General features: G+C 48.6%; 1 protein-coding gene across 2 annotated transcripts in view; it reads left to right on the top strand.

The window, feature by feature from the left end:
- LOC134840426 (phosphatidylinositol 3-kinase catalytic subunit type 3-like) overlaps nt 1-14,045 on the top strand; it is a 513,967-nt gene that overhangs the window by 272,280 nt on the left and 227,642 nt on the right. The window contains exon 1 of one of the 2 annotated variants that reach the window (XM_063856215.1): nt 4,436-4,445. The exons of the other annotated variant lie outside the window; for it this stretch is intronic. The gene's annotated coding sequence lies outside the window, so the exon portion shown is untranslated. Of the gene's footprint in view, nt 1-4,435; nt 4,446-14,045 lie in introns of those variants that run through there. 2 annotated transcript variants of the gene reach the window in all.

A 14,045-nucleotide genomic window follows, 5' to 3' on the forward strand; every position in this document is an offset into this window, starting at 1 on the left:
GGTCTGGACAGTGGTCTTGGGACAGTGGTCTTGGGACAGTGGTCTTGGGACAGTGGTCTTGGGACAGTGGTCTTGGGACAGTGGTCTTGGGACAGTGGTCTTGGGACAGTGGTCTTGGGACAGTGGTCTTGGGACAGTGGTCTTGGGACAGTGGTCTTGGGACAGTGGTCTTGGGATAGTGGTCTTGGGATAGTGGTCTTGGGACAGTGGTCTTGGGACACTAGCCTTGGGACACTAGCCTTGGGACAGTAGTCTTGGGACACTAGCCTTGGGACAGTAGTCTTGGGACAGTAGTCTTGGGACACTAGCCTTGGGACAGTAGTCTTGGGACAGTGGTCTTGGGACACTGGCCTTGGGACACTAGCCTTGGGACACTGACCTTGGGGCAGTACTCTTGGGACAGTCTTGGGACAGTGGTCCTGGGACAAGGGTCTTGGGACACTGACGGAAAGTACTGGGACAGTACCGAACAGTCTTGGGACAGTAGAAAAAAAAAACCTGGGACGGTACAAAGAAGAGTAGGGACTGTAACTGGAAGTCTTAGGACGGTATAAAAATTGAAGTAAAATTACAATAAGTGTTTGAGACAGATTTAAAACAGAACCCGGTAAGGTTGAGACCACAAATAAAGAAAGTTTCAAGAAAGGTTTTTATCACGTTGTATATTTCCTTTTAAGAATTCTTTTCCACAAAAGATTTTATTCGTAGAATAGGATTGTGTATATAATAATTTTGTAAATAAGAGCAATTGTAAATAGAAATAATGAGACGGAGTAGGGTACCGGTGCTCGAAAAAAGGTCAAGTGGATCAAACACGAAATATAACTCGTCGCTGCGCGGAACGACATCAATGGGCCCAGGCAAAACGAAAGATAACTTTTCAGTTAGCATGGTCAGCACGAGGAGTAGTACCGAGAACAAGGCGCGAGAAGGTGCTAAAGACAAACAGGTGGAGCCCACAATTGAAATCGATCTAGAGACACCAGACCAGAGCGTAGATGAAGTGGAGAAGAAGACTACGGAATCCACACCGATGCCCCATATGGAAGATCAAAATCCAAAAACCGTGGAGTTTTCGCCGATAGACGCGTTGGAAGACACAACAGGCAATACGGTGAAAGATGACTCTCAAGTAAAGAAAACATCTTTTACAGAAAAGTTGGCGATGATGGTCGGAATGAAATCGAAGGACAATACGGCCGAAGAATCAAAAACTGAAAGAGCACGAACATTTGGGACAGTGAGCGCGAAGGCGACAGAAGCCGACCTAAAGGAAGAACAAGCCAGAACAGGAGCGACAGCCGACCGAAAACAAGATAACTGCTGATTATGAAACAGCTACTCTTGAGCTTGGCGACCTGATGACAAAATTAAACCAGATCGACAAGAAACTAAAGTACAGTGAGGAAGATAGAGACTTAATAAGGAAAGAGTTGAAATACAACAAACACGAGTATCTGGATAGTTATTTTAACCTGGCAAAGGCGACAGACGAGAGACTCCAGCAGATGTCGGACAAGGTAGATGCCACCAATGAAGAACGAGATAAGAACATCAAAAGAGATATGCAACAGTTGAAAAACCGATATGATGATGTCAACAGCCAATTAGGTAGCCTAGAAAAGAGGATGGACACAATGAACAGGAATCAGGCCGAAAGTTCGTGTGCAATACAGGCGAAGTTGGATGCAATCTTGAGAAATTCTACCTCACAAGAAAGACCGGCAGCGGATCGCACGCAAGGCACTTTGTGGAACCACAAAGGAACAAACGGCAATCGACACCGTTGCCTTTAAACCGGGAGGCGGTAAGCATAGCACCAACGGTTGCTAAAACAATCATGAAAAATGGGACATCAAATACAACGAGTGGTCCGGGGGACTCAACAGCTAGCAGCAACGCAGGTCCGGATGCCATGACGTGGGCAAGCACTTGGGAGATGATGAACAGGACTCTAGAGGCCTTTGCCACGAGGAACACTAACTCGAGCGATAGGAGAGACGGAAAATCAAGAAAAACATTCAAAAAGCCAAAAGAATTCAAAGACGACTCAGATGGATGTATTGACACGTGGGTGGAAGTGATGAGATTACATCTAGAACAAGATAACTTAAATGATGAAAGGCAAGCATGCACAGCCATACTCAGCAACCTGGAAGGCACGGCATTGAAATGAGTGGTTGCAAAGAAAGAAGAAGAACGCGATACCGCGGACAAAATCTTCGAAATATTGCTGAATCGATTTGGATCAGGCATGAAGGGTCACCAAGCGATGATGCGATTTGAAAAGAGAAGGCAGAGGGACGACGAGTCAATTGATCGGTTCCTAGATGACCTCGAGAGCTTGAGAAGAAGGAGTGACCCGGAGGAGTCGACAAACAGAAGAAACTTTAGCATTGCCTCGAAGTTCATTGATGGGGTAAAAAGTGATGTTTTTTAGCGACATACTACACATTGTCGAAATACAGCGCACCGACCCCAGAAGAAATGAGACAGAAATCAAGGGAATACATGCTGATGAAACCCAAGAAATACTCATATTCAGAAAACAGGAACACGCAAGGGGGAAGTCAACCCCAGAAGTCGTCATGGTACAAGCCTAGAGATGACATGGACAAGCGCAGATCATGCGCGAACTGCGGGTCGGCGGATCACCACGTGGCTGACTGCACAACATACAAAAAACAAGGCATGAAGAGTCTAGGATATGCACCAGATGAGGAGGACTGAGCCAGATGGAGGAACACGAGTACTATAGGGCTTAATCATCAAGATAGGCACAAGATGCTTCTTCTGTAACCAGGAGGGGCACTTCAGAATGGATTGTCCCTTGTTCTGGGAAGCGGTCAAGGACCAGAGTCACCCGAAACATAAGTTGGCATTAGCGGCAGTGCAGAATCAGCGGAATAGACAAAACGAGTTTGAATCTAGGAACTTAGGAGCACCAAGCACGGAATTGCCGACGAAAACAGTGAAAGCTGTAACACATGTTAATGGTGCGATAGAGTCCGCGGCCGGGAACTCTCTAGAGATAAACTATGAGAAAGCGGCGACGGAAGCAATTGCCAAAGTGAAACAGGATCTGGCTGCGAAAGAAATAGAGCAACGACTAAAGCTGGAGATCGAAATACAGAATTTCAACGAAGCATTAACCGGATCAAACCCAACACCAGAGGCTGTACCAGGCTCAACAAAGACCGGGAATTGTAACACTGTAAAAATGGTGACGGGAAAGCCATTCGGCATATCGAAAATCGGGGCTAGAATAATGTCGATAATCACAGTGGGCGGCCACGAGGTAACCAGAAACTTGAGCGAACCGAGCGACCAGACAATAATGCATATTGACGTGTACGCAGATTACTTGAGTTGTATAAGCCCACAAACGACTTCTAGAGCGCTGAGAGCACTACTCACGAGAGGGGGCAGCAAGTCGGTACGTGTTGACAACAGGTATACTGAAGCTTATGGTCCACACGAGGTGATGCTAAATATAGATGGAATAAACATCTATACCAAGACAATGATAACATGTGACGAAGACCTAATTGGGCAAATCTACGTAGGCAAAGAAGAGTTGAAAGTGAGATCGATTGGACACTGCGCTATGCTTGAAGAAGATGCGATGCAAATCGGGACAGAGGCAGATGTGACAGGGCACGTGCTAGACATAAGTGGCAAAAAGACTCAACTACGTGGGTTACTTGATACGGGAGCAGTCTTGAGCGTAATACCAATCGAAACTTGGGAGCGGATGGGCTTTGACAAAGGTGATTTGATAGACTCGAGAATACGGCTGTCAGCAGCAAACAAAGTGGCCCTTCGGGTGCTGGGCAGGACGCCGATAATAGCCCTCAACTTGGGGGAACGTAACCTGTGGATGAGCTTTATCGTGGTAGAAAACCTAGATGAATCTGACCAATTCATTTTGGGCAGAGACTTCATCAGGAATTTCGACGTAACGATTGATCTAAATAACGCAATGTTCAGGATACGGAACCCGGATAGGAGGTACGCAATCAAACCGGTAAATTTAATAATGGCGAATGAAAACAAAGCACCGGTATTCTTGAGTAGGAGGGTGAGGCTAAAAGCGAATGAAGCGGCAATCGTAGGCTTAAGGATGAAAAATTACAATGAACTAAGTGACAACAAGCAAGTGTGTGTAGTTCCGAATCCTAGCAGTCAAAGTGCTGCTGTTTTAGGAAGATCCTTCTCGATAACGAAGAGCGGCCTCTGCGTCAGTGTCTTGTTGAATACCCTTGATATACCGGTCACGATACAGAGAGGGAGGAAACTGGGATATGCTTTACCGGTTAAAACTCGATATGAAACGATCGAGAACTCAAAACAAAATGAAGTTGTTGATTGTCCCAATCATAGGGACAAAGTTTGTATCTTGAGACGATTGCAGAAAATAAAAGATTCTTCAGGTCTTATTAAATCACTTAAGTCAGAAACGGATGATGGGCTGTCGAGCTGTTCGAACTTTCCAGAGCGACCCACACTAGATGAAATGCAAAATGAAAAACCGGTTCTGCCGGAGATTGAACATTTGAGGGGCAAACTGAAAGATGAACAGCTCGAAGCCATCAAGGACGTACTAGAGCGGAACGAGGAAGTTTTTTCGAGGCATAAGGCGGATATCGGGTGTTGTAATTTCGTTGAGCATGAAATAGAACTTGAGGAAAACGCGGTACCACACAGGGAGGGGGCGAGGCGCATGACCCCACACAAATCGGACGCGTGTAGAAAAGAAATCGAGACGTTACTAGAGAATGACATGATAGAACCATCCAAGTCACCGTGGGCGTGTGGAGTAGTGATGGCCAAAAAGAAAGGCGACCAGTTGAGGTTTTGTTACTCAATTTTTTACGACTCTTGATTTAGGCTCGGCCTTTTGGCAGGTACCACTAAGGAAGCAGGACAGGGACAAGACAGGGTTTGCCTGCGAGTTGGGTCTGTTTCAATGGAAACGGATGCCGTTTGGACTTTGCAATGCCACAGCCACGTTTCAGCGGTTGATGGCACACGCGCTGATAGGCGTGACGAAGAAGTATGGCAACCTGGTAATGTGCTACGTGGATGACGTGGTAATAGCGACGCCAACACTGGAAGACCAAATTGAGAGACTTGACGAAGTGTTTGCATGCATGAAGAGGTCGGGGCTAAAGTGTAAACCATCAAAGTGCGAGATACTCAAGGACTCAATGAAATACTTGGGCAGGATGGTAGACAAGCACGGCATCAGACCTGATACGGACGCCGTGGAAGCAAACCTGACCTGGAAATCACCGAAGACAGAGCACCAGTTGATGAGCTTCCTGGGTTTCGCTAACTATTATAGAGAGTTCATCAAGGGCTATGCAGACAAGGTATACCCGATGCAACAATTAATGAGACACAAGGGCAAGAAGTTCACGTGGAACAACGCAGCAGAAGAGTCATTCCAGAGAATAAAGAAAGAGCTATGTGAGGCACCAGTACTGGGTATGCCGACTGAGAAAGGGATGTACGTGCTGGACACGGATGCGTCGGTAGTCGCGATTTCTGGGATTCTCCACCAAGAACAAGAATGGAATGGGAAGACAGTCTTGAGACCAATAGCGTACGGGAGCAAAGTCCTGAGTGACACGGAAATGAAGTACGGAGCACCGAAAGCAGAGATGTTCGCGGTGGTTACCTTTGTCGAGAAATACAGGGCATACCTGGGCAGTGAGCCATTCAAGTTGCGAGTCGACAACCGAGCACTGAGCTGGCTGAAAACGTACTCAATGGACCAAAGTTACATTGGGAGGTGGATAGTTTGCCTGGACGGATACAACCTGATAATTGAGCATAGAACACGAGATAAACGTCAGAATGCCGACAGCTTGAGTAAGAAGACGGAGTTCTATGAGAGACAAGAGCAAAGAGAGGCAGACAGACCTGAAATCAAAGATGGCTTCTCCTTCATGGACAAGGAAAGGTACGACAGTCTTCCACTCACGAGATGGCTGGACAAATCAGGCAAACTGATAGAAGATCATCCTGAATTACCTAAAGAACCTCCAGAGAAGACCATCTTGAAGAAGAGCAAAAGGATTCCAATAGAAATAATACTAAAGTCGAAGATCGTGAGGGAGACGCTCAAGGCAAAAGGCTATGATCTTAACCAGGTAGGAGCAGGAACTGCACAGATAGATGATGACTTAATGAGGTTGCTCGAGAAACTATCAGATGAGAAGCCCGTGATCCAAGAGAAGGGTCAAGAGGAACCGGAAGTCACTATACTTCGGAGAGAAGAAACAGTGAACAATACCGACTCCTCAAGAGGAAGCGTCACTGACAGCAAAGATGTCGTGCGGTCACTAGTTGACAAAATCCCCGAAAACATTCTGGAGCAGACCAAGGTTAGGAAAAAGAAAGTGACGTTCAAAGAAGATACTGAACACCTGGGACTAGGTCAAGAGTCCGGGGAGTGTTCCATGTTCACGGAAGAAGAAACCGGAGAGGGAAAATTGTCCGGGGAGCGTGAAGAATGGGATGAAGATTCGGATGAGAGCAGCGAAAACCAAGACAGTCTGTGCATGATATTGGCGGAAGAGAAGACAAGGCACCACGACAGGGAGTTACAGACGGATCCATCTTCAGGAACGTACAATCTGGACGTACAGGAGATACGAGGTGGTGAAGAACTTGAGAAAATTGTGGTTTCAAGGAAGCCATTCAGGGAATTATCATGCAACTCAAACGTCAGAACGAATCTGGTGCCAGAAGATGATATGAAAATCGTGAAAAGGATGATATGCGTGAAGCTGAGTGATGACATCCACAACCCTGGTGAGCAATGGACAGATCATGGCGCTAAAGGAGCATGTCAAGGCAAGATATAGGCTGTCAGACCTAATAAGAGCCCAAAAGAATGACAAAATGACAAGTAACCTCTCCAAATGGATCCAGTCGGGGGTCAAGGAGAAGGGGGAACTCGAGGAAGTCAGCTACAAGATCTTGAGCCAATTCTACAAAGAGAAGAAAGACTTACTCTACCACACAGCTGATGGGGTGGTAGCATGCAAGAGGAAAGATGAGGAGAAGATATTACACAAACACAACCTCGTCATACTGCCACAATTGTATCAAACGGAGGTGCTTTTCAGATCGCACGACCAGATGGGGCACCAGGGGATAGATAAAGTACAACAGAGGATACTTCACAGGTTTGATTGGCCAGGAATGAGAAAAGCTTGCGAGAGATGGGTGAATGCCTGCTTGGCATGCCTCCAGGTAAAAGACCCAAGGAAGATGAAATTTCCCCTCAAGTCCGTCGAGAGCTCAGAGTTCAACGAAGTGGTGCAGATAGACCATCAAAAAATCTGCATGACGGAGTCGGGATATAACCAGATACTGGTTATAATAGATCACTTCACAAAGTTGGCGGAAGCGGTTCCGTGCAAGACAGCCTCGGCCGAGAAGACATGTGATCATCTGATAACGCATTGGTTATCGCGGTATGGTTGTCCAATGACTTTCCAGTCGGACAACGGCAAAGCTTTTGTGGGGGACTTGACAAAAGAATTGATGAGGAGATCGCACATTGCTCAAGTACACTCGACAACCTACCATCCACAGACCAACGGGTTGGTAGAGAGACAGAACAGGACACTGGTCAACATGTTAAGGGTGTACTGCTCAAGATACATGACGGATTGGGATAAATACCTGCCACAGGTAGTAGGGGCCTACAACAGTACACAGCACTCAACGACGGGCATCAGTCCCTTCATGATGTTGACGGGTAGGGAGAGAGCAATGCCTCTGACATTCTTTTACCCGGAATACGAAGGGAAAAGGACGTCGCCTCAGGCATACGTGAAAGAAGCGATCAAAAGACAACAGGAGTTAAACGAGCTATGCAGGAGGAACACGGCGCAAGCGCAAATGAGGCAACGCAGAAAATATGACGAAAAAATATTACAAGCGAAGCCATATGAAGTGGGCCAATACGTGTGGGTCTTCCAAAATGTCATACCGCCCAAGGGAACAAAGAAACTACTCAAGAAGTGGAGGGGACCATTCATGATAACGGAAGTTCATCAACAAGGACGGTTCTATCGCTTGAGTACTGGGCGAGCGGCACATTATGAAAATCTGAAGCCTCACGTCCCGTCCCCGGAGGATTGGTGCATACCGAAGGACATGGAGGGTCTTGAGTACCTGGTGGTTGAGCCAGCGTGTGAAGTGAATGAAAAAGGCACCAGAGAGAAGAATGATGGTAATGAGAACTTGAGTTTGGACGACAATGAAAAGATAGAAGTGGAGTCTGAAGCAGGATCATTTGTAGAAGAAGACTGGAACGACCCGGAGCAAGATGAGGTGCCGAAGTGGATGGAGCCAGATCGACCAATACCACCGGGAACCAGGACTGGCAATCGTAAACGGACCGGCATGAGGTACAACAGGTACGGGGATGACTTCTTGATCGATAAGATACAGCCAGACAAATTGGGCGAGGAACTACTGAGTGCAGGCGAACTGGAAGCCGAAGAGGAATGGCAGGTCATTGACGATGGTGGACACTATCCGCAGGAAGACTACTCGACGCCAGAATTGGAGACGGATCTCGAACAGAGTGAGATAGAGAGGAGGGAGAACACGAACTTGAGGATGCGCGATGTCAAAGACGAGAGCCGCGAAGGACAAAACATTCAACAAGTCGACGTATCATCGGCAAATTATATGAAGGCAGAGGACCCTCTTTTCGGATGGACGGCAACAGATAGGCCACTGGACATTCCTCCGGACAATTCAGACCCGACAACATCGACGGGGACGTCGATAAATATTTTTGTCCGGGGAGTGGGGGTAGGACTTACCCACACCGAAAATTTGATGATAAAGAAGCTCAAGGAAGTGAGAGAAACAAGCAAATTGGAACTGGAAGAAGAAGAGCCAGAGCCTACCATAGGTCGGAATTTCAAAACGAAATTTGAAATACCCAATGAATACTCGGAAAACATCATGATAACGGACAGCGACTTCATCCTGTCAAACAGGACTAGCGCGATCTGCATCACGGCGGACATGAGTTTCAAATCAAGATTGGAAGCTGACTTCAGAAGAGAGTACCAGAACGTGGAGTTTCTGTTCAGACAGAGACCAGGACTGGGAGGGATGGCAGCGCTTCCACCATCAGTAGCACAAGTCCCGGGCAAATATCTGTGCTTCCTAGTGACGAGGGTCAATGACAGGAACACAATTGATTTCGAACACGTGATGTTGGCACTAACAAGACTACGAGACTTCATGATTGAAAGAGGAATAACGGAGGTCTCAATGCCGGTGTATGACCCAAACAGGGGCAAACTGAGCTCGAGGGAATTGTACGCTATCCTACATTTAGTCTTTGCGGAAACTGAGATAATGGTGTATCTGCACAAAAAATACTACTTGAGCATCGCCTGAGTTGGGGACACGGGGTCTCGAGTTGGGCGTGAGGGAGGAGTCTTGAGTTAGGTACTGGGGTGCGGCACAGGTAAAGGGATCTTAAGACGTGATTGGCATGACAATTGAATTTTAAAAAAGAATTAACGGTGCTAAAACATAAAATGAATCTGCATGCTTTTAAGGAAATTCCAATTGAATTGTTTTAAGTAGAATGAAAATGATAAGATTTTAACCATACTGGTAAAAGGGGGGTTTCTAGGTTAGGAGCATGACATGTTAAGTCTTAATGTGGTTTCTGTTTTCAGATCAAGTTTGAAAAACAAAGTTGAAAATCCAACTACACTCAAGCGAGAGACAGAAAGAGGAACCTTGATTGAACTCGCGATAATCGACACCTACAGCAAGTATTTGCAAGGGCACTTTTCTAGAGAATTCTTGAGTTGGGTAATACTTGAGTCGGTAAGGTAATTCTTGAGCTGGTTAATACATACTTGAATACATCCCGAAGTCACAAGAATGGCAGACAGATTCTGGAAATCCATGCCCGCGGCCCTGAAGAAGCCTACTCTTGATGAGCTGTACAGACGCCTGAGGGACCTGGATTATACCCAAATAGACGAGAGAATGGCGGTAATGCTGAATGCCATCCTCCAGTTGGAAGACCAGGGTGAATGCAGGGAGTCTGCGACGGAGGCTGTCTTGATGGTCGGCTACACCACCGAGGGAATATCAAACCAAGAACAGACCAGATGGTTGTCTTGGAATGTGGATGGAGGAGTAAGGGGTTTTGACTTGGCAAGGAATCCTGGCCTGAGTAACAATACCGAATATGGCGCAGGGGAATTCCCACTACCAACTAGGCCAACAGCAAGATCTACAGGCCAGAGCTCAAGTAAGGTGCTATCGATGACGCGAGCACAACAGACGACCGAGGCATATCCGGATCTTGGTGTTCTTGGATCGGGATCAGGCAAAGCTGGATCGGGAGAAGGTTCAGCTGGAAAGGGACCAGGCGGTCACCGAGCGAGATCAGACTCTGAGGTTGCTTGAGATGCTAAAGGCTGAACATCAGCAGGAGGTAAGGGTGCGGGAGAATGCCGCGAATTGTGAACAACTGAAGTCGGAGTTGGAGAGAATAGAACAACGACAACGCGAACTTGACGCACAGAAGGGAGCCAGGCCGAAGGAGCGAGTGGTTACCAGCTCGAGGCCAGAGTCACGCATGGAGGTGGATGAAGCCCCCAGGACAAGAGGACGGTTCAACCTTGACCGCGAGGCCCGAGAACACATGAGTGAGGGATTGGAAGTCTGGATACCTAATGAAGCAACGTCCTCCTTGCGTAGCCTAGAGACGCAACCCATACGCCCACTGATGGATGTGGCACTGCCGGGATATACCCCAACCTCGACCTCGAGTGACAGTCAGGTGAGCGGCGGCTCATCGCGTCTGAAGGAGCTGGGCGAGAAATTGCGACAGAGAAGTCGTGAAAGTCGGCAAGGCCGGAGCTTCCCCCAACTTGGAGGGAACAACCGGTCAGGAGCGTCGTGATCTAGAGTTATAAGAAAAACACAGAGAAGAGGTACCACAGGCACAATCGGCTGAATTGGAACGCGGAACAGAAAGCCAGGAGGGACTGCTTTCATGATGCAGCCTGGGTGGAATATCTTGCGCCACCCCGTGTGCCAGAAGGTGCGGTCCACCTGATCATAGGGGACAGCCTGGTGCGGGTGTTGACCCGGATCCAGTCGCACTGGCAGACAGGAATCTTGAGTTTCGCTGGAGCTGCCACGCCACAGATGTTGGCGACGCTTGAGATGCTAGGGATGACTAAAGTGTACACGGTGACCCTGATGATCGGGACTAACGATGTATCAAGGGGAGAAGCGAGGAAAATAACGAGGCTGCACGACAAGATGAGCTGCCTTCTTGAGGAGCTGAGGATCCAGATGGACCCCATCCTGTTGACAGTATGTACTGTCCCTTACAACATGATGTTTGATCAGCACGCCTTGGAGATGAACGAGAAGGTGCGGAACCTGAACAGGGTGATCCGAGAAATCCACCGGAAGAGTGTGCTCCCCGTCGGACTGTTGGACGTGGCGGAGCGCATGGAGCAAGCGGGATTCCCTGAGGACACCTCCAATGATGGAATCCATTTCGATAGACCGAGGGGAGCAGAGTGGCTGAATGATGTCTTTCAAGGACACATAAACACGCTAGAGGCGGATCTGCTAGAGACAGCCCAATTCACATTAGGGCCACCTCCGAACCCACCATTCCTTGCCTCAAGGGCCTTGTCTGGTCGCTTGGGACGGAGGGTCGACACTAGAGACGGCTCGAGGAGCAACCAGGCCAGATTGCAGAGTGCCACGCCGATGGAGTCTGAGGAGGTGACGTCATCAACACCTCCAGGCTCGGCGATATCCTCAGTGGTAGTGGCAGAGAGCAAGCGGGAAAAGAGGCCTATGGAGACCGCCCGCTTGAGATATCCTGAGAAGGTGAAAGGACTGGACCTGGAGGGTTTGGAATGCAGGCGGGAATTGGCGGAGACTCTGGGTATTGAAAGAGTGTCGCACGAAGACTTAAACAGACATCATTGCGTGGACTGGTTGAAAGCTCATGAGGCGCACTTCTCGAGAACAAAACTGATGGAGGACGCGGACCTTACCGGAATTCCCACAAAAGCGATCATGGGACCCATCAACTACAGACCTCTCAAGCTGCTGGGGAGTCCTGGGCTCATAATAGAACCCCCCAAACACCGAACGAGCATCGCCAGGATCAGGTTGGCGACCCCGGCACAGTTGAAGGTGGTGGACAAGCTGCTGAATCCGGAGGGAATGGAATTGCCAGATGCCGCTTACGAAGGCTCGAAATTGGCGGAAGATCCCAGGTACGGGAAGCCCTGTGGGAGCACCCAGCTGGCCAAAACCTTGGCAGTTTATGATAGAGCAGATCCAGCTGCTGCGAGGGTAGTCATTGTGGCGGGATCAGACTTCGAAGGAACGTCTCCTAAGTTGTTCTGGCCGGAGACTCTGATATACTCTTTGCCAGGAGCCGAACTAAACCAGATGTTAACTCTAGTGGTGGCAATAAAGTCGGAGATGCCCTGTGAGCCTGAGCTGCTATTGTTTGCAGGAATGAATGATCACCTACACGCGGCGGGACTTCTTGAGCAGCTGAAGGGCAGTGAACCGACATCGAAGAAGATATGGGAGGCCATTCAGACGTTGTTCGCGGCGATGAATGAGGTGCAAGAGAATGTTGTCTCGAGATTTGGATCCAAGACGAAGGTGGTGTTCACTACATCCCCTGGATACGCGAATATGCCACCCGCCCTACAATTTGTGTACGCGGTCTTGATCCTAATAGCAGAGGGAAACGAATGGCGGATTCTAATGGCAGCCCCCAATCGGGAATTGGAGCCATCGAACCTGAGGCTCCGCAAGTCAGAATTGGCAGCGGCATGGGCGGACATATCTCATGCACTGAGGGGCTTTTATGGATTAGCCGACATCCTGATCGTATTGGACGAGGTGCTCTTGCTAGAGATATCGAACTTTGCCAGACAACTTAAGTTCAGCCCAGTCATCGGGGACGATCACCCGGCGATAAGCCAATTGACGGACAGCTTATGGTTTCGGAGCATGGAGGTGAAGATCACGAGTTCCACCGGCAAGTCTAGAGGTCCGAGCAACGAGAGAAACAATGTGGCCGACACGGAGAAGCAATTAGAGTCGATGAAATATCGCCTGACGCAAGAGAATGGCTGGTGGCCATTTTTGACACCAAGGCTGGAGAACGCTACGGATAAGACGAGGGAGGAAGCACCACCCCTCGTGAAACAAGTCTGGAGTTTTCTGGAGAAACAACTGGAGCTGGCCGAAGGAAGAGGCATGACGGTGGCTAGATTTGTCTCGGCCGCCAATGAAGTGACGATTGGAGGGTTCTGGAGAGAGCACGCCGAGGGTGAGCTGAAGACTAGAAGGGATCATGAGATTCTTAAGTTCTTGAGTCCTTGCTGGGGGAAAGAATTCATGGCAGGAATGTTCGGCACCACAGCGACTATCTTTGGAGCCTTCGTGCAGGAGATACTGGGCATGCCCATCAGCCTGCTCTTGGCTTTATATCTGGTCTACCCCAGATACTTGTTCAACATGGGCCCAGCGTACATGTTTAGTCGAGGAGTAGAGACACTTCGGGTTGGTGGGTATCTGGCACTAGTACTCTTGACCCATGGGGAATTGGTGTCGTTTCATCGATTGATGGAATATGGGGAGCCCCTGTCTATGGGGAAAGTCCACTCGAGCATCGAAACCTACTCCTACAAGTGTGCCGCGGGGTTGAAGACGTTGTTAGTGCAATACCTCATGATGCAGAATCGGCATATGAAGGGTGAAGATAAGAATCCAACATCGAGAGAAGAATGGAAGAAGATGAATGGAGGGATGCCTCTGTTGACGGACCTGTGCCTGGCAATGAGGTCGGACCCGATGGGGATAATCCGGGGTCTAGAGGAGGTGGTGACCTGCATTTACGGTCCAGCATTGACGTACGCATTCCCAGATCCCCTGGTAACAACGTATCGTTACTCTGTGACGCACTTGAGTCTTGTCAG

The sequence above is a fragment of the Symsagittifera roscoffensis genome, chromosome 2 (genome assembly GCF_963678635.1).
Source record: "Symsagittifera roscoffensis chromosome 2, txSymRosc1.1, whole genome shotgun sequence".
NCBI classification, from domain to species: domain Eukaryota; kingdom Metazoa; phylum Xenacoelomorpha; order Acoela; family Convolutidae; genus Symsagittifera; species Symsagittifera roscoffensis.